The 20256-nt window shown below is 37.2% G+C and overlaps 1 protein-coding gene across 2 annotated transcripts in view; it reads left to right on the top strand.

Annotated features, from left to right (window-relative positions):
- Nucleotides 1-7544: 7544 nt before the first annotated feature.
- Nucleotides 7545-20256, top strand: part of KCNJ1 (potassium inwardly rectifying channel subfamily J member 1) — a 55734-nt gene continuing 43022 nt past the window's right edge. For both annotated transcript variants that reach the window (XM_031960911.1, XM_012545144.3), the window contains exon 1: nt 7545-7750. The gene's annotated coding sequence lies outside the window, so the exon portion shown is untranslated. The remainder of the gene's footprint in view (nt 7751-20256) is intronic.

A 20256-nucleotide genomic window follows, 5' to 3' on the forward strand; every position in this document is an offset into this window, starting at 1 on the left:
CTTTTGCTCCCTTCCCTTGCCTTATTTCTGAATGAATTCTTTCCTCCTTACTTACACTATGACCAATTAGATCTTTGTTCCTGTTCATTGCAGGCAGCCTTTAATTCCTCTGCACATGAGCAAAAGGCAGATTCCTTTCCACCCAGAGACCAAGACTTTCGTCTAAGAATTAATGAATTCTACCATTTCAGAATATTTCTCCCCCATTCTTACAACAAAGGACCAACTATGCATGTAAATTTAGTCAATGACATTTTCAGAGTGGGTAGGATGTGGATGTGAATAGGAAAAGAATAATGCAAATTGCTTCTCTCTCTCTCTCTCTCTCTCTCTCTCTCTCTCTCCTCACACACACACACACACACACACACACACACACACAAACACCTCCTCTAGTTTTTTTTTTTTACTAGTCTTTAGGACCATTCAAAAACTTGCTGAGAAATTAATGAATAAACAGAACAATATGATATTGTTCTATTCACAATCACTGTTCCTAGAAATGATAATGGGATGCTGTCTGTTCCAACTTAAGGACAAAGGTCCCTTACTTGTTCATATAGCTGTTCTTCTCTCAGGAGGGAGAGGGACCCTGAGACAGGCAGTTCTTGGCAGATTCCCAAGAAAACATACTGTATTTATGCCTGCTTTATACAAAGAATGTCTCTTAAAGTCTGTGTTTAATTCAATGGATGTCAAGGATTATTTATCTTATTTGTCGAGGATCTTAGGAATAATAACATCAGTAACATTAAACCAAGGAATGAAACTCTAGGGAAAGTGTTTGCAGAATTGTGAGGAAGGGTGAAAATAGTTGATTTAAATGAGGTTTTGGTGATATAATGCTAAGGTAAAAATAAATCAGAGCAATTCACCTCTTTATAGGAAATCTTCCTAGATTCCTCTAAGAAGAATACCATGAACAATAAAACTCAGAAAGAGCCACAGTCACCAATGAATTCCAAATTCTTGCTCCCTGTCCTCAGTGAAGCTACATTGGAGAGAAGAAGAAAAACAAAGAAGAGATAAGATGGTAACAGAAAGAAGAGGGAATTATTCATCCTTTCTTTTGCTTTTTTTCTCCTCTCCCAAAGATACTTAAGGAAGGATTCTGAAAAGATAGATTTAAAATGATTAATGTAAAATTGAAGCCCAAGGTAAGTGATGGTCAAAGAGCATCTATATTCTTTCATTAAGTTCTGAAGGAACTGGCCATTATGATTGGTGACCCTCTATCAGTAAGTGGTCTTTAAAAAATCATGGAGTAAAGGAAGAGTGAGACTTGTCTATTATGGAATAATAGTTAGTGGGGACTTTAAAAGTCATCTAGTCTAATCTTTTCATTTTATAGAGGAGGAAATTGAAGTCTAGAAAGGATAAGGGATTTCCTCAAGTGATAGAGGTAATAAATATAAAATATTGGGACTAATACTCAGGTCATCTGACTTCACATCTATTATTCATTCTTTTGTACCAGGATGCCCATAGACAGGGGACCGGCAAATGTCATCCAGATTTTTAAAAGTGGAAAGAGAGTAGTCTTTTATTTTTCTGAAAATCAGAATGATACTCCTTTGAGCCTTGACATCATTCTCTGGAAAAATTAAAGCATATCATTAGAGAGAGGGGTTGTGAGCATCTAAAAGGGAAGTGGGGATCACTTAAAATAGGGGCTCTTGAGTTGAGGTTGATATCAAGAGGGATCCATGAACTGAATAGGAAAAATTACACCTTTTTCTCCCCATTAACTTCTACTTGAAATTTAACATTTCCTTCCATTATCCATCTAGGCAATCAAATGTTATTTTGAGAAGACATCCATGTGCTTCACCAGGTTGCCAAATGGGTCCTTGACTTAACAAAGTTATGACTCTATTACTTAGAGTCAACATAACTGCATCAAAAATGCCAAACTAACCTAATTTCCTTTCCTGGCAGTTAACTTGTAGAGTAAGGAATTTTAACAAAGTATTTTACAAAAATTTCCATATTCTCCTAGTACACAAGATGGAGAAATGTAAGCTACTAAATGATAGTACAGTCAGATCAATTCAGCACTGGTTGAATGACCAGATCTAAAATATATTAAAAATTGTTGTTCATATATTTTCAATCATTTCAGTCAGTTCATGATCTTATTTGGAGTTTTCTTGGCAAAGATACTAGAGTGATTCACCATTTCCTTCTCTAGCTCATTTTATAGATGAGGACACTGAGGCAAATAGGCTTAAGTCACTTGTCCAAGATCACACAGCTAGTAAGTGTCTGAAACTGTATCTGAATTCACCGAGAGGAGTCTTCCTGACTTCAGGCGCTCTATCTACTGTACCACCTAGATGCCCTTATACTCATATGTGGTCCATGCCAACTTAGAAGGAGATTTCCAGCGGAATGCCACAGGAATGTCTCCTTGGCTTTGCATCACAGACTTGGATAAAAGCACAATTGGCTCACTGATCAAATTTATGGATCACATGAAGATGGCGCAGAAAGCAGAGACAGGATTAAAAAAAAATCTCATTAAGATTGGATGAAGAATCAGATCCAATAAAGTGAAACCTAATAGGTATAAGTATAAAGAAGTAGGACAGGGGTTAGTGGTTAGCATGCTGAGCTTGGAGACAGGAAGGCTTTGGCTTAAATTCTGAGACTTACTAGGTGTGACCGTGGGCACTCTCTATGTTCCACTGGCAACTCCCTAAGACTTATCTCCTTAAGTCACAGATCTGCTATGATATTTGTTGATATTATGGGCCCCAGACAACTCCCTAAGACTTATCTACAAGTCAGAGACCACAAAAGGTGGTAGAGGGAGTTCCCCAAACTAAGAAAATCACAGATTCCTCCTATGTTCACAAAATGCAAAGTTCATAGGATTATCAATTTAGAGGTGAAGTCATCAAACCTTCATTTTATTTTTGAGGAAACTAAGATACATAGAAGTGAGATGATAAGGCAAAGATAGGATTTGATATCAGGTCTCCTGATTCCACATCAGAGCCAGAACTAGAAATTTTTCTACCCAGTACGTATATTACTTATCATGCCTGGGTCAAGTGGCTTGAAACCCATTCTTATTTGTTGTGAGAAGGGAAGCGGGGATAGGAGATAGATTTCAAAATGCTAACTATTTCTGGGGAGGCAGCTGGAAGAGGAAGAATGGGGCAAGTCAATGGCTCTCTCCAGGCTCCCTTCAGGCCCATCTGGTAGCTTTCTATTTTAAGTACTCATTCTTGCTAACTAAGCTGCTGAAGGACTGCTAATGATGGCAATGTCCTATAAATTTGACACCATGGGCCAAAGGTCTGGTCACTCACCCTATTTATTGCTATTTTCTAGCTTCATCAATCTTTTCATCACACTATGCTGCCTGCTCTTAGATTAAAGGGAACAGGTACAAAAGGACTTGATGGTGTAGATGAGACTAGATAACCATCCTTTTAAGAAAGAGCTCAGAATTTTAGGGAATTGCAAAACTCAAAAATGTCAGCAGGGTGATAGAGCAGGCAAAAACTTCATGTGATCTTGGCCTGGATTAAGAGTGTCACAGAGTGAAAGAAGTAATAATCCTGCCTTATTCTGTTCAAACTAAGATTATATCGTGAGCATATTGTTTCATTGTCATATTGCAGAAAGGTCTTGTTAAACTGGAGAACATTTATCAAGGTCTATCAAGAGGGAATTCTAGACCACTCTATTCAGAATTTGGTTGAAATACTTGGGATATTTAGCCAGAAGAAGAAACATGACTGGAATGGGACAGATATATAATAGATAGAGAATACTGTAGATTTATAATCAATTTTAGAATTAATGGACCCTAAGCAAGTCATGTGACCACCATACTTTCTTCATCTGTCAAATGGGGCACCTACATCCAGAGTTGTGCAGGTTAAATGATATAATATGGGTAAAGAATTTTTCAAGCATTAAAGAGCTGGATTATTATGGCATGTTAACATTTTTAAAGCATTTGCAGGAAATATTAAACTTATTCTGTCTGGCATGAAGAGGTAGATAAAGGACCAGTAGATAGAAGTTGTAGAGAAGCAGGTTTAGGTTTGATATAGAAAAAACAATCCAACAAAACACAAAAGTAGATCAAATTGCTTCAGGAAGCCATGATTTATCCATCCCTGGAAGCGGGGTGAATGTTATGCTCAGCATGGTATAGAAGGGATTGTTGGATACAGTTTGAAATAGGTTCCTCTAAAGTCATATTGCTGTGTGACCCTGGATAAGTCATTTAACCTGTTTGTCTTAATTCACCCAAGAAGGAAATAGCAAAACATTCCAGTATCCTTTCTAAGAAAACCACATGGACAATATTTTGGTCCACAGGGTCCTGAAGAATAGGATATGACTGAATGATTGAACAACAACAACAGCAAAAAGTTGGGCATTGGTTCTGGAATCTCTGAAATCTCATTTTAACCAATTTTCCCCTTATGGAAATAGCTTTTTTTATTACAGTTTTTTTTTTCAAAAAATATGCATGGATAATTTTTCAGCATTGACTCTTGCAAAACCTTGCATTCCAAATTTTCCCCTCTTCCCTCCACCCCCTCCCCTAGATAGCAAGTAATCCAATATATATTAAATCCAATATATGTATGTATGTATGTATGTGTGTATATATATATATATATACACACACACATACATACATACATACACATATATATAGCTGCACAAGAAAAATCAGAACAAAAAGGAAAAAATGAGAAAGAAAACAAAAATGTAAGCAAACAACAAAAAAAAGAGTGAAAATGCTATATAGTGATCCACTCAGTTCCCACAGTCCTCTCTTTGAGTGTAGATGGCTCTCTTCATCACAAGATCATTGGAATTGGCATGAAACATTTCATTGATGAAAAGAGTCACATCTATCAGAAGGGATCATCCTATAACGTTGTTGTTGCCATGTACAATAATCTCCTGGTTCTGCTCATTTATTTCACTTACTATCAGCTCATGTAAATCTCTCCAGACCTCTCTGAAATCATCCTGCTGATCGTTTCTTATAGATCAATAATATTCCATAGCATTCATATACCATAATTTATTCAGCTATTCTCCAACTGTTGGGCATCCAGTTTCCAGTTTCTTGCTGAAAATAGCTTTTAATGATTAGGTATTCAACCCATAGCAAAACATCTTCCTCTCCTTAAAGCCTTTTTTTGTTCTCTACTCCTCCAAATTGGCATCTGAAGTAAAGAATCAAACTCACCTTAAAACATCCCCTGGGGTTGTTCCTGGGTGGTATCTGTTCACTGAAGCATGGGTTCTGGGGAGTCAGGTCCTTCAGGAAAGGACAGGGGATACCTTAGGTAGTGGGGTGGTACTGGCCTTACCAGTTCTATCTTGGGATGGGGGTAAGGAGATATGAGCCTTCCCAGAACCCAAGAGCCCTAGAATTCTGATTTCTTAAATCAGTTTAAAGACTCTAAATGCTAGGCGTCAACCTTCTGAGAAGGTATCCAAGTATACGCTGAAAGGTGGCCTGTCTGTGCCCTTGGGCTTTTCAAGAGGTTCAAGGGAGGTCTTTCTTTCAAGATCTTATTTGGTCCCTGGTTATTTCAGGTAGATTGTGATAAACTTCTAGTCTTAGGAAATTTCCTTCAGGGCCCCTGTCCTGATTTTATCTGGGGCAGCTCCCTCCCTCAGGTGAACACTCCAAGTAAATCCATTCTTTTATATATTGACATGTGCCTTCTTATTGGAACCGGTGTTCCTGTCTTATCTCTTTTTCTAAATAGTAGATATGCCAAATACACAGATAAATATCTTTCAAAATAGAAAATGTGAAAGTACACAAAGTAGGTTCCTCCAAAGCAGCCATCTAATTTATCTTTGTCCTCCTTAGCTAACCTTGCATAATGGCTAACACAGAGGACTTGCCACTGAATATTCCTTGAGCTTAATTTGCATTGAAATGGTTATTTTCCAGTGACCAAGTCCTAAAGAAAACATCTAACTATGTTGGGAAAGCTATTTCTTTTCATGATGTCTCCATGGAAATATCCTTCATTCTGTGTGTATGCAGTAGCACTGCCTCCAGACCTGGGTTTAACTCTCAACTGTACCTCTGTGACCTTGGGTAAATTATTTAATGTTTCTGGGTCTCTGTGGCCACTTCCACCTTTGGAGATCTGTTATGCTGTTGCTTTAGTGGACTGCCAATTAGATGTTTGAAAATTGAGAATTGGAGTATGTTAAGAGATGGGAGTCAAGAAGGGGCCACTGATATCTTATTAGTTCTTTCTGGCAGGTTAGAAACCCATATTTGTACATGGGTCAGAGTGACAGAGGATCAAGAAAAGTTAACCTGAGACTAGGCCATAGAGCAAGAGAGCTCTTCATTTGAAGTCTTGAAGCAAAAACAGTAAAACGAATGAGTATTGGACATCATTGCAATTTCCACTTCTGTTACCATAATCAATTGGGGAATGGCTGAATAAATTGTGGTGTATGATTGTGATGGAATATTATTGTGTTATAAGAAATGATGAATTCAATGGTTTTAGAAAACATGGAAAGACTTCCATGAGATGATGAAGAGCAAAATGATTAGAACCAAGAGAATGTGGTACACAGTTAACAGCAATATTGTTTTAAAGATGATCAAACTAATAAATTATTTGACATGTTAACTATAAATGACAAGTGAAGGAAGACATTTGCATACAGAAAAAGAACTCATAAATAGAATTATGTATAGAATAATTATATATATATATATATATATATATATATATATTTGTGTCTAATGGAAGCCATCTCTAGAGTGGGAGGAGAGAAGAAAAAAAGAAATGTACACGATAACTTTATTATATTTAAAAGGAACAGCAAGTTGTATATATGTAACCTTTTTTATTATACTATGTTATGGAAATGCTTAGATTTATTCCATAAATCAAAATAAAAGAAAAAGTAAAATAAGTGAATGAATAGATTAAGAGCCAGAAGAAATCTCAGAAGTCATCTAATCTACATCCCTTATTTTATAGATGAAGAAATTAAGGATGAGGAGGGAGGTTAAGGTCACACTGCTCTGAAGTGAAAGAGACTACAGTTGAGTTGGGGTCCTTGGTTTTTCAATCATCATTCTTTACACACAGTATCACTCTCTTATAATGTGTGGTAGAAGGAATTCTTATCTGGGTTCAGGTTACATTCAGTGGCCTCTGAGGTACCTTCCAATTGAAAGATTTTGTAATCCTATGAAAAGAAAATGTAGACACTCTAGAGACATTTCCTGTCCAAAGCCTTCTTTACACACTCTTTACCTACAAGTGTACCAATTGTCAGAAGGTTTCAAACTCATTCAACCATAACTTCAAGTCATTTGGAAAGCTTGGACTGGGTCGGCCTTGTGAAATATTGGCTTTCTTCAGGTGCCCAGTCTTGAGCTCTAGCTTTATAAACAAATCACCCTTAATTAGTCTTGGCAGCTCAACACCTTCATGTTATCTACCACATTTAACCAGCCACTCCTACTCTTGTTAAATCCGGTTATAAAGTAAACTGCTCTCTTGCTGTGCGGTTGCATACAGATGAGTTGGCAACCAGTTTGAGCTGACTTATTGACTCATAAAAACCATCAGGGCCTTAGGCTGTCTCACTCCAAATACTAGAACTGTTGGACCAAAGTGTCAAGGGACCTGTCACTCCAGGAATCTGCTGTTCTCTTGGGAAAACAGCAGGACAGCTGGGCTTTGCCCTGACAGCAATTCTGGCATCCCACAAGGTAAGAGGAGGTGTTCCATATTTCCTTTGGGGTATCCATTGTTCCTTTGGGGGGAAAAGAAGTGTAAGCTGGGGGAGGACACTTTCCCCCTGTACCCTGATTATTTGTCTAGCCTCTTTCTTTGGATCAGAGTGTGCTAAATTTGCCTCTTTCCCACCCCAGTCTCCTGTTTTTTGTTGTTGTTTTTTTGCACAGACAATCCCTTGCTCATTGCCTCCTGTCACTTCTTGACATCTCACTTCTTTGAAGTTGGATGCCAACCAAGACATCTTTCTTATATCATGACATTACATTTGAAAGGAGTGGGGGGAGGGGAAAGAAGCTGATTTTCCTCTATTCCTATGGGTAATTCATTAGAATTAAAGGGAGAAGAGCTGCCTGAAACATTTGTGACTCCTGGTTCACCTCATTACTTAGCAAGAAATCTCTAGAAAATGCCCTTAGACCTGAAGCAGTCTTCTCCAGGGATCAGAAATGTGGTATGTAGGAATTCTGTCTTGGTGGCCTTGGATGGTTAAACTTGCCTGTGTGGGCAGCCCATTGCTAAAGTGGAGATAAAGATGCTAGTTGAGGTCTGCAATGAAAGTCTAGCCAGATGAAAGGTGAATATACTCTGTTATTCTGCATAAGTTTTGTGGCTTAATGTGCTCACATAAAAAACAGTAAGAACCTTCTTTGGGGAGCTTCTCAAGAGTTGGGAGGAATGAATGGGGGATTCTTGATAATGATTTAGTCCTCTAACTACAGAACTGACAAATTCAAAACACCAGTGGATGCCAGGTGTTTGACCATTTGGTATGTTTTATATGGCACCAAGAAGAAGTAGAAACAGCAGAAAATCTCTCTTTATACTTCATACACACTGGTCCAATCTGTGTTTGACATTCAAAGGCTTTGATCAATATGGATTTTGTGTCTTTATTCTTTGGTTATGGGAGAAAAAAACTATTTCCCCCAATATTTTTTTCTTCTGCTAAACAAACAAAATAGAATAAGAAAAACAGTCCATAACTGCAATTCAAGAATATATCATGTAGTGATCTGATATGTCAAGATGATCTACACTTACTCACATACTTAGAGGAGTCAACTAGCTTGGAGTGGGCTCCCTTTCAAATATAAGCTTGGTTTGCCCTATTTTCTTGTGCATTGCTAGAGTGTCAACTTTCCACAAATAAGCCAGATCTGATTTTAATAGTAAAATATTGGAAGGGGAAGAGGGAAAAAATAAATGACACCGGCAATCCCACCTTTGGGTACTTGAGATATTCAGTGAAAGTATAAGCATGTAAAGATACCTTTAAAATCCCATTATCTCAAGTGAAGGTCAAAACTCTGAAAGAAAGGGGGGAAAAGTAATAGCTTTGTCAACGGTTCTAGGAAACTGGGGGATGTGGATGGATTTTTGTTTTTCCTCTGATTTTATGATAAGGTACTTGCTAATACCAAGTTGAAGTTGAACCTTAAAGCTCTTCATGTGTGTCCCCCTCCCTTTTTAATTTTTCTTTACAATATGTTTTCTTGTTCTTGTCTACAGATAGCTCAGTAGTCTTCTTGGTTGTTTTTTAAAGGATCAAAATTCCATTTTATGCTCTCTGGTTCCTACCCATACTATGGCACCCATGGGGTCTCAGATTCTTGGGATGTTTTTGGAAGCCTGGCAAGGGAATCAGTTATAGAATCTGGGTGCTAGGAAAAATTACTCAATATAACTCCCTTATTTTATAGCAAAGGAAACTGGAGCCCAAAGAGAAAGGTTACTTAAATGGGAAGATAGCAAACCCCCCAAAAGCTTGTTTTGTCGCAAATTTTAATTCCATAACCATCTAAGAAATTAAGCTTTGTTGCTGTTTGTAGTCATCATGAAGACTATCATTCTTTTTCTATTATGTTAGCTATATTATTGTTAATAGGCCTAATGTTATTATACTATTACATACATGCCGTCTTTCTTCATGAAGCCTCCCAAATGAATAAGTCAGCTTTAAAAGATTGCTTCCTTTCAAGAGATTTCTGAAGTATATTTCATCCTCTAGGCTACTTAAAAATTCTGGAATCTCATATTCCTCTTTGGTAAAATGGGAATAATCATGCATATGGTACCCATATCACTGGGGTTATTGAAAGGCTCAAATAAAATAATATGGGTAGAATACTTTTAAGTACTACATAAATGTTATTTATCATAATTGTTATATTAAATCATATTTATTCCCCCAACTGCTCCAGTCTCTTGGCCCAGTTTTATAGGTGGGTAAATATGGAAAGGGGATCATAGATCACAGACCTCAGAAAGAGTCAGGAATATTCTTGGAGTTCTTTTCTCCAGAGACCCACTCTTCTAAGTGGCTTCTATAAGACCTTGTTTAGCCACTCAACAGAGCCCTTCCCTGAGACTAGAGGAATAGCATGGCCCGCAATAACCTAAGCTGGTTCCTATCTTTTGTAAATAGATGGGATTTTATTAAGGCGTTGCTATTGACTTCCAGCAACCTCAGTTTCTGGCCTTTTGCAGCCCCCTATCATCCAGTTTGACAAATTACGTTGTACACCAGTTTAGGCGGCTTAATTCAAAGGGTGAGTTAGAAAGGATGGGGAAAGGGACTAGAACATTTGATTTAATTTCTAGGGGCTGACACTAACTTGCCAATTACTTTAATAATTTCATGGATTCAATTCTACCCAATGCTAGAGTTATTCTCTTATGACTGGACAAGACTTAGGAAATAAGTTCTCAAGGGAAATCTTGTCCATAAGGCACTAGAAGTTCTTAAGAAAATATGCCAAATTTACACATTATTTAATTTTTAAAATTTAATTTTGCCTTTCATTTTTAGTCATTTTTAGTATATTCCTTCTTGCATGTTATCCCCACAAATGAGTGACTTTCATAACATTTGAATTACACCAATGCCAAAGTGACCACACAGGATAGAATATGCAAAATTCTATACCCACCTCTCCAAGGAAAGAAAGGAAGTGTATTTATTTCTTCTCAGGGATGAGATTGATCTGGTGAAGTGTTTGTTTTCATTTTTGTTTTGTTTACATTATTGTAGCCATTTGTGTATATTGTTTTCTCATTTCTATTTTACTTTGTATATATTAATATAAGTTTTACCATGTTTCTATGAATTTCTCATATATTGTATTTTGTATCTTGACATATGGGCTGTGGGTGACATTTTGTGGATACTCCATGTGACAATTAGGGTTTAGAAATAGGATAAACCTATAGAAGGTAGTATATCACTAATAATTATCTAGCCAGAGAGTATAATCTCTGAGTTGCCCTACTAGAAGATACTATAATTGAACCACTTGCAATATGGTCTCATAAGAGTTTCTCACATACAAGATACTTCTATTGTTGTTTACTAACTCAGAGCATCAGGCTAACTTAAAACCCATGCAAGTCAGATTCTGAATTTAGACTAGGGGATGATATAGAATATTTTGAAAAGGAGGAACTCTATCCTTCTAGTCCACCTCTATCTGGAATTTCATCTTTCTGACTAACAAACACAATCAATCATTGAATACAGGTACAATGGCTTTGCAATAGCCAACAATCTCTGTCATCTTGTTCCTCCTTTTACACTGGTTTCCATTTTCATTTCTAGTCTGATTGATTTTCATAGTAGAAAGAGAAGCAGATTTGTGCTCCAAGAAAACAATTTCAAATCTTGCTTCTTTCAGTTATTACCTATAATTCTGGGTAAGTCATTTAATATTTTTGGTTCTTGCTTTCCCCATTTATAACTAGATGGTCTATGAGATCCCTTTAACTTTTAAATCTAGGGTTCCATTATCATCATATTATGGTTACATTCTTTATTAGGCATAATAAGCAGTCCCATATGGACCCCTCTGCCCACCTACTATTTATTTACTCTTGGGTGCATCTGGGGGAATTTATACATTCACAGACTGTTGAGAAGAAATATTTGGGGAGATATGTGCATTCTAGTCCCCAGCTCTTAATCTTCAAATATAAATACACCAGAGAAGTAGGGGGAAGGGGATCATCAAATGACTGTCCTTTTTGACAAGTGTTTGATATTTGGGATGTCCTCATGCTCTGGTTTCACTTCCAGTCTCAGCATTGGTATTGACATTGATCCTTATCACCAGTTCTAAGCACTGAAGATAAGGAGGCTTGGGATATGGCCTGTGCTGCTCAAGAGCCTGGCCTCAGTCTCAGGGATCCTGACATTGGACCCAGTCATAATAGACAGAAGGGTAAGCCCAAATAGCAGCAACCTAGGATTTTTTCTTCCACAGTCTGTTGTCACTTACTTACATGGTAGCTCACACAGTGGGCAGAATGCCTCAGTTCAAATGCCCTGGTTTTCTCTACTCTCTATAGCCTGAATACCAAGCTAAAAGTCTCTTTAGAATATAAAGAAAAAGGACATAGAGAGCCTCAAGCTTAGATTTTGGCACATTTCAGTATCTTTAATTCTGTTTCTCTCAGTGGGTATTTCTAGGGCCTTATTACTCCCACAGAGATGAAACACTATTACTGAAACACTGTAATGCCACATTATGGTACCATAATATTTCATTACATTTACATCCCACAGTTTCGTCAGCCATTCCTTAATTGATGTGCACCCACTTTGATTCCAGTTCTTTATTACCACAAAAGCGCTGGTATGAATATTTGGGTACATATTTAGGATCTTCTAGACCTTAATTATTATCCTTGTGAGTGACAAGCAAATGATGAACAGATCTGTTGGTCCCTTAATCAGAGGGTTTCTTAAAGAATTAATAAAGGCTAATGGCTCATGGCTTAAATTGCTATAGAAGAGAAAGAATTATAATTGGTTTTTTAAAGCTTCTCTTGGAGCCATTTTGGGGGTTTTTCTTCAAATTGGGCCTCTCCACCCACAAGGGGCAGAAACTGGCAAATTCTATGTGGCATGGTCTGTCTGCATTTTCAATTACCTTCCAGACTGCAGGCATGAGGGGGAGTAAAATGAGTGCTGAGGGAAAATCTGGAAGAAGGGTTACTCATTTCAAGAATATTCATAGCAATGTTGTTTAGACCACATCTGGGCCATGCTGTCCATCTCTTTCATTGGCTCCCTTAACTCCCTTTTGAATAATACTTGGCATTCCCACAGTACTCTTCTGTCAATCATTCTCAGTTACACTCAGGAGTTGAGGAAGAGCGGAATAACATGGAAACTGAATTTTATTTATTTATTTTTTGGTGAAGGGGGAAAAGAGAATATTTTAATTTTTCTACTGCTTAACCTGGAGTCCATGAACTTTTTAAAAAGATTTTTTAAAAAATGTATTTCAATTTTGTTTGTTTCCTTTGCAATTTTATATATTTTACTTTACATATTTAAAAATTTGGTTCTGAGAAAGGATCCATTGGTTTCATCAGATTGCAAAATGATCCATGTTTCAAAAGCAAGCTTAAAAAAATCTCTTCCTTGATGGAATGAGTATTGATATTGGAGCCAAGAGACTTGGATTCAGGTGCTGGCTCCAATTGTCAAACATGTGACAAAGTCCACAGAAAATAAGTGACTTGTCCATTTAATCTCCTTGAGCCTCAATTTCCTCATCTGTCAAATGAAGATAATAATACTTGCAAAAAGTTGTAAGGGAAGTGATATAAAATGTGAATTACTGCTGTTTCTATTACTACTACTATTGTTCTGGGTGACTTAAAATTGCTTTAAGACACACCATTTTTAGGGTCTGTTGCTCTCCCCACTAGTTTGTCTACATTAATAAAAGTGAAAAGATTTGGTAGTGAGGGATTCACAATTCCATGTAAATTGAATCACAAAGTACTAGAGGTTATTTAGTACAAGCTGTACTCCCTCTACCACACAGAATCAGTGAGACTGAAAGCCAGGAAGTACTTTAGAAATTATTATGTGCAATCAATTTATTTTATAGATGGAGTCCAGTTAGAACACTAACTTGCCCAAAGCCACATAGCTAGTTAGGACACCCAGGACACCTAGCTGAGTACTCATCCCCATCAAATAGTCAACTTGCCTCTGTTTGAACAACTCCAGGGGTGGAGAACTTTCTTCCTTACAGGAAGCCAATTCCCTTTTAGTCATCTTTCATTATTCTTTGTATTTGCCTCTCTGTAATTTCTACCCACTTGTTCTGCCCCTTGGAACCACAAAAAAAAAAATCTAATCCTTTTTCCACGTGATAGCCCTTCAAATATTTGAAGACTGCTATCATGTCTCCCCTAAGTCTTCTCTTCATCAGGCTAAACAGCTCTAGTTTCCTCAATTGTTCAATTCCAATTTGTTGCTTCTCAAATATTCTTGTTATGAATACAACATCTAAACCCCAGCAGGAAAGGAAATCATTTGGCATCCTCATTATGAATAAAGAATGTGCTTTCCCAAGGTCATTGTGGATAAATAATATCTACCTCACTTTTTTTTTTCTTCCTTCTTCCGTCTCTCCTTTTGCAAGCAAGGATCCATGGTAATTCCCCGTGTTGGTTCTTTACTTAGAAAAATGATTTATCTTTATGGATATATTAGTATCCCAAGCCAAAAATTATTATTACCTTGCCTTGGAAATTTTATCTTGTACTTACTTACTACTCTTTTCTTTTCCCGCTTTCTCCCTCTGTATCTCAAAACAATTAGTTTGGTTAGAGTCTTGGTAATGGTACTTAATGCCTGTCTAGTAACATGTACCCTTGTCTTCACAGAATGGATTTGTTTATGGGATGCTGTACCTGAGAAACAGCAGGTGGACATTGTAGCTGGAGAATTTAAACTCTTCAAACCCTCTCAGGTGATCACCCCTAAGGGAAGATTTCCACAGTTCACTGACTGTGATTAAATTCTCAGAGGTTTCTGGCTCCATCCAGATCTGTTATTTGTCCTTGAGTGGTGGAACAGACCTAAGTTCTCTACTAATGAGAGTGCCTCCCACAGGAAAAGACAGACTGATGAAAGTTAGCCATTTGGTGGCCACATCCATTGTAACTAGTAACAAGATGTTCAGTGAGATAAAAGTAATCACAGTCTCATGCTTCAAAGCACCAACTGACCCTCTAAAGGTCAGGCAGAATATTCTGCTTTTGCAATGTGGTTTGAATTACTGATGAATTACGCATAGAATATAGACAACCTGAAATGGGTTTGGAGAAGACAATTAAAGGATGGCTTAAGAAGTATGTAGAAAGTTTAAAAATACAGGAACTATATTTTCAGAAGTTTTTTTAGAAATAGAAGAGATTTTTAATCTGCTAGTCTTATCTGGAGAACAGTTAGGTGGAGAGCTGATTTCAGAGCCAGGAAAACCTATGTTCAAATTCTGACATGAAAACTAACACATACCGGCTATATGACCATGGGCAAATAACTTCACCTCTTAGTACTCTAGGAAACTCTCTAAGACTACAAATTACGGAAAGAAAGTTTCTTCACCAAGTAGTTTTCAATAAAAAAAAAAGAAAACATAGATCTAATCCTCTCATTCCCTCTACTCTGGGTTTGTCCCAATAAGAGATTCAGAGAGTATAAGATGTGATTATTGCCTGTATTTATTTCTCTTTTGTTTCTCTATAATACAATAGTGCTATTATGAAAAGGAAGAACTCAATGAACCTGTTTGAGATTCACAAGATGTAAAAATGTGACTTCAATGAATTTGAAATTGCTTTGGGAAGAGAAGACTTGGAAAATGAAGCTGAAATGGTAGCTTTGCAATTGTTAAATTGTGGCCCAGCTAGATTGTAGGAACATTGCTTCCCCTTCTTCCCCTGCTCTGTTTGATCTTTGGCAGGAGCTCTCGTACTAACCTGGTTAGGCTGGGTGATGGATCTTGTTTTTCCAAAGACAAGAGTCACGATTATAGTATAAGGCAGCATGTAGTAACAGACAAAGTAAAAGAAACAAACTAAGAATTTCAAAGATGAATATGCTTAATTAAGGCTCTGGTAATCCAGAAGGGCTTCCTGAAAGAAGCAAAACCTAAACGATTTGAATAATGCATTGCATGTGGATAGAGGAAAGGAACACTGGATGAAGTATTCCATAAGAGTCTACAAGCCAGAGTGGAAGCTAATTTGGAGCTCACTTATTGATAGAAAGGAAGTGAGATCCTTGAACCTATCCTTCTTCAGTGGTATCTGGAGCATTGTAACTAGTTTTGAACCTGACATTTTAGTAAGGATATTGAGATGCAAAAAATACCTGGAAAAAGCTAAACTGAGGTGGGGAGAGCACTGGAAATTTAAGCAATAGGGCATGTTTTATCTGGGGTATATATAAGTGGAAACTATCTGAAAAGTTGTCAGGTGAAAGAGGAATCAGTTCCCATCTATTATAATGAACAATCAATTGGCAAACATTAATTAAGCATTTACTATGTGTCAGACATTTCTCTTAAGCACAGGAGATACAAAAAATAATGGGATAAATTCCTGCCTGGACTGCATTCCTATATCTCTTTGGGTCTTTCTATACCATATCAGAGAAATCTCTTCACCCTGGAAACCCACTTCACCTCCAAACACATCTATACTTCTAAAGCTATTCCCTTTGATCAACTCTCAGAACCACCATTTAAAGGAGGAAGACCAGGCCAACTATGTCTCCATTCCCCTTTTGACTTACCATCTTTACTCACTGGATTTTTCTCTATTCTACCCCCTCTCCAGGTTCCTTATTTTTCTCTCTTTACAATCCCTCTTGTGATTTGTCTTTTTCCATTAGAATGTAAGTTACTTGAGAATTGGGACTGTCTTTAAGCTCCTATTTGTCTTAGCAAAATGCCTGGAACATAGTGACTTCTTAATAAATGTTTGTTGACTTGAAAGAAAGGCAAAAACATGATCCCTGCCCTCAAGAAATCACATTCTATTTGAGAAACTCTTATTCGAAAGATCAGCTGATAGAGCTAGGATCAAATGAGAAGAAGCTATAGGAATGGATATTTCTGTTTAATATATGTAAATGCTTCTAACAATTATAGTAATTCAGAGATGAAAATAATTGCCTTGGGAAATCATGAATTCCCTGTTACTAGACGTAAGGAAGTAGTGGCTGATCAGTGGTCCATAATTTTCTAAAAGTTGATCTCTCAAATTCCTTTCAACTCTAGGATTCTCTAATTACATGATGTTGGAACAAGGGGTAGGGGCAGCAAGATGGCAGTGGATAGAACATTGGGCCTGGAGTCAGGCAGATTCTTTTTCCTGAATTCAAATCTGACCTCAAAGATTTATTAGCTGTGTGACTCTGGACAAGTAACTTAATCCTGTTTGCCTTGGTTTCCTCATCTGTAAAAATGAGCTGGAGAAGGAAATGCAAGCAACTTCAGAATGTTTGCCAAGAAAACCCCAAATGGGGTCAGACACAACCAAAAAACAACTGAACAAAAGGGACATATTATGGGATGTGCTAGGCAAGTAGAAATCTAAAACTGACTGCTGAAAAATGAGGCAAACTTTGTGCAGTATTTGGAATTTATAGACCTTTCTGTGAGATAAATATTTTTATTTTGACTACTATTTATTTTGGAGCCAATAGTGATGTTTGCCAATTTGGGTGTCTACAGAAATAATGACTTTATACTTTTTGGTGGGAGGTGGATGGGAAGGACCTGATAAATGCTGTTATCTGGAACAATGTGAGACCTGAGAGAGAAATAATAAAAAAGAATAAATATATTTTTATGAACATAAACTAAAGTCAATGGAGGCAGAACTTAGAAATTAGATAAACATTTGGAAAGTTAAGACTAAAGGAGTGGAAGGCTTGAAAATGATTTTGATCTGAGAAATAGTGGAATATAGTTGGGACTTTGATCTGCTTCTATTTGGTCTTGGTAATGTTTCTTAACCAGTTTATTCCAAGCAGCTAGGGGACTCAGTGGATAGAGCACTATGCCTGAAGTCAGGAAGACCATTCGTTCAAATATGATCTCAGACATTTACTAGCTGTGTGATCTTGGGCAAATTACTTAACTCTGTTTGCCTTAATTAGTTGGAGAAGAAAATGGGAAACCATCAGTAGTATCTTTGCCAAGAAAACCCCAGGGATCATATGGTCTATGGGATCACAAAGAATCACAAAAAACTGAATAACTGAACAACAAACCAAGTAATCTATATTGTTTTGATAGTCAAGATAGTGGTAGGATTTTAAAGGGATTTCTTTATTCCAAGCAACTGCTAAATGGATATTTCAGGGTCCTATTGAAAAGGAAGTAAATACATAAAGTTGGTTTGAGGGGCTGACTGTTATATTGAATAGGTGCAGTCATGAGTCAGATAGATAGAGAGACAGAGTAATTATTAAACGGTGACTATGTACCAGGGACTGGGATAAATGTTATGGAGATGAATGCAAGCAAGCAACAAAGTCCTTGACTTCAAAGAACTAACATTCTAGTGAGGGAAGATAAGATGTAAGGAGGCGTTAGAAAGGGAGTGTGTACACTGTCATGGGAGTGGAAGATTGGTGTGTGAAGAGAAGAGAAAAGCTGAGCTTTCAAAACGGAGGGACTCAGTGAGTCGAATCCAGATTTCTGATAAGAAGGAGGTGCAAGTGATGGTCTAAGTGGAGGAGCCATGGACTCATGGGCATGGCTGTCAAACATCCAGCAGTTTGGGAAGTAGAATACATATAAAAGAGCTGAAAAAGCTCTTGGGTACAACAGAAATGTTCTACCCTATTTCTCTTTTGGAAAGAAACAACATAGTAATTTTGAAGAGAAATAGTAGAACACAGAAGGAATTCAGTGGAGAATGGCAGACAGCAAATTAACAGAGAAAGCAGCCTAGAAGATTACATCAAAAAAATTCAAAGGAGAAAGTAACCCTTCAGGAGACATCAACAAATTTGCAGCATTAGCTCTGAAGGCAAAAAAGGTGTTTCAGTTAAGACATGTTCCTAAGAGCATGATGAATCCAAGTTACAAGTGTTTTCTTTCTCCTTGATAAAATGAAAAATAGTAAGCAACTCTATGGAAGTGTTTGTGGGGATAGGGAGAAAAGGGAATTTCTTTCTTGTTATTTGTCTTGGTATTCCTATAATACATGTTGGTCTCTCGATAGCCTTGATACTACAGACCACTCTCTTTTTTTAGATATTCGTTTCTCTCTAGGCTTTTGCAACATTATTTTCTCCTGATTCTCTTTTGGGGAAGCTAGGTGGTATAGTGGAGAGTACCCAGCTGGAGTCAGGAAGAATCATTTTTCTGAGTTCAAATCTGGCCTCAGGCACTCTCTACCCGTGTGAACCTGGGTAAATCACTTCATCCTGTTTGTCTCAGTCTCCTTGTTTGTAAAATTTCCTTGGAGAAGGAAATAGCGAACTATTCTGGTATCTTTCTTTGGTCATTATTATTGTCGTTTATTCATTTTTGATTCTTCATGACCCCATTTGGAATTTTCTTGGCAAAAATACTGGAGTGATATGCCATTTTCTTTTTCCAGCTTATTTTATATATGAGGAAACTGAAGCAAACAGGGGGAAGAGATTTGCCCAGAATCACATAGCTACTAAGCATCTGAGGCTAGATTTGAAATCGCAAAGATGAGTCTTCCTGACTCCATTTGGGCACTCTCTCCACTGCACCACCTCACACTCCCTCCATAGACTGTTCTGTAATCCATCTCAACTATCTTTCTTGTGAATTCTTTAACCTGACACTCCATCTCCTGACAGATCCATGCCTTTTTAATAGCAGGCATTTTCTCTTTGCTCCTCTCTGCTATTAGTTTCCATGTTCAAATCTCATCTTCAAAACTGCTCAAATCTCATCTTCTGCAAGAGACCTTTCTAATCATTCTACTCCTGTGGCTAATGTCACTCAGAGATTACTTCCCTGTAGAAGGCTGAAACTCTGAAAAGATATACTTGAATCTGAGACCACAGAGCACTTAAGGGTAATTACCTATTCGATGTGAGATAATGGTTCTAGATGAGATGGTGATGTGATAGCTCTCCTCAAGTTAGCACTTGCTGAATGTTTGCTGGTGAGGTAATTGTAGGCAAGGATTGGAGGGCTGAGGGAGAGAGGTCAGAGTCACTCAGCTGCAGGATGAGGAGGAGAGAGGGTTGAAGCTCTGAATTCTAGAGTCCAGAATCCATCTTTGGCAAGCCTCATGGCAACTTGTCTGCCTCCTTCATTTCTCCCCCTAAAGACCAAGGACTTTGATTGATCCAGACTCTGATTGATCCTGAGACCCTCCAAGCATTAGTCTGGACATTATACCTCCCATTTACTTTATTTATCTATCTAACATAAATACACACACACAACACACATATTTACATGTAGTATAATATATTATATATATTTACATTGTATGTATAGTGTATATATCATATATTTTATATATATAAAAGATAGATATATAGACACATATAAATATTCAGATTTATAACTGTATATAGATCTATTTACCCATCTAACAGATATGTACATGTTGTATATATATATTATATATATTTACTATATATATTTATAATGTTCATGCTTGTACTATA

The sequence above is a fragment of the Sarcophilus harrisii genome, chromosome 3 (assembly GCF_902635505.1).
Source record: "Sarcophilus harrisii chromosome 3, mSarHar1.11, whole genome shotgun sequence".
Lineage (NCBI taxonomy): Eukaryota > Metazoa > Chordata > Mammalia > Dasyuromorphia > Dasyuridae > Sarcophilus > Sarcophilus harrisii.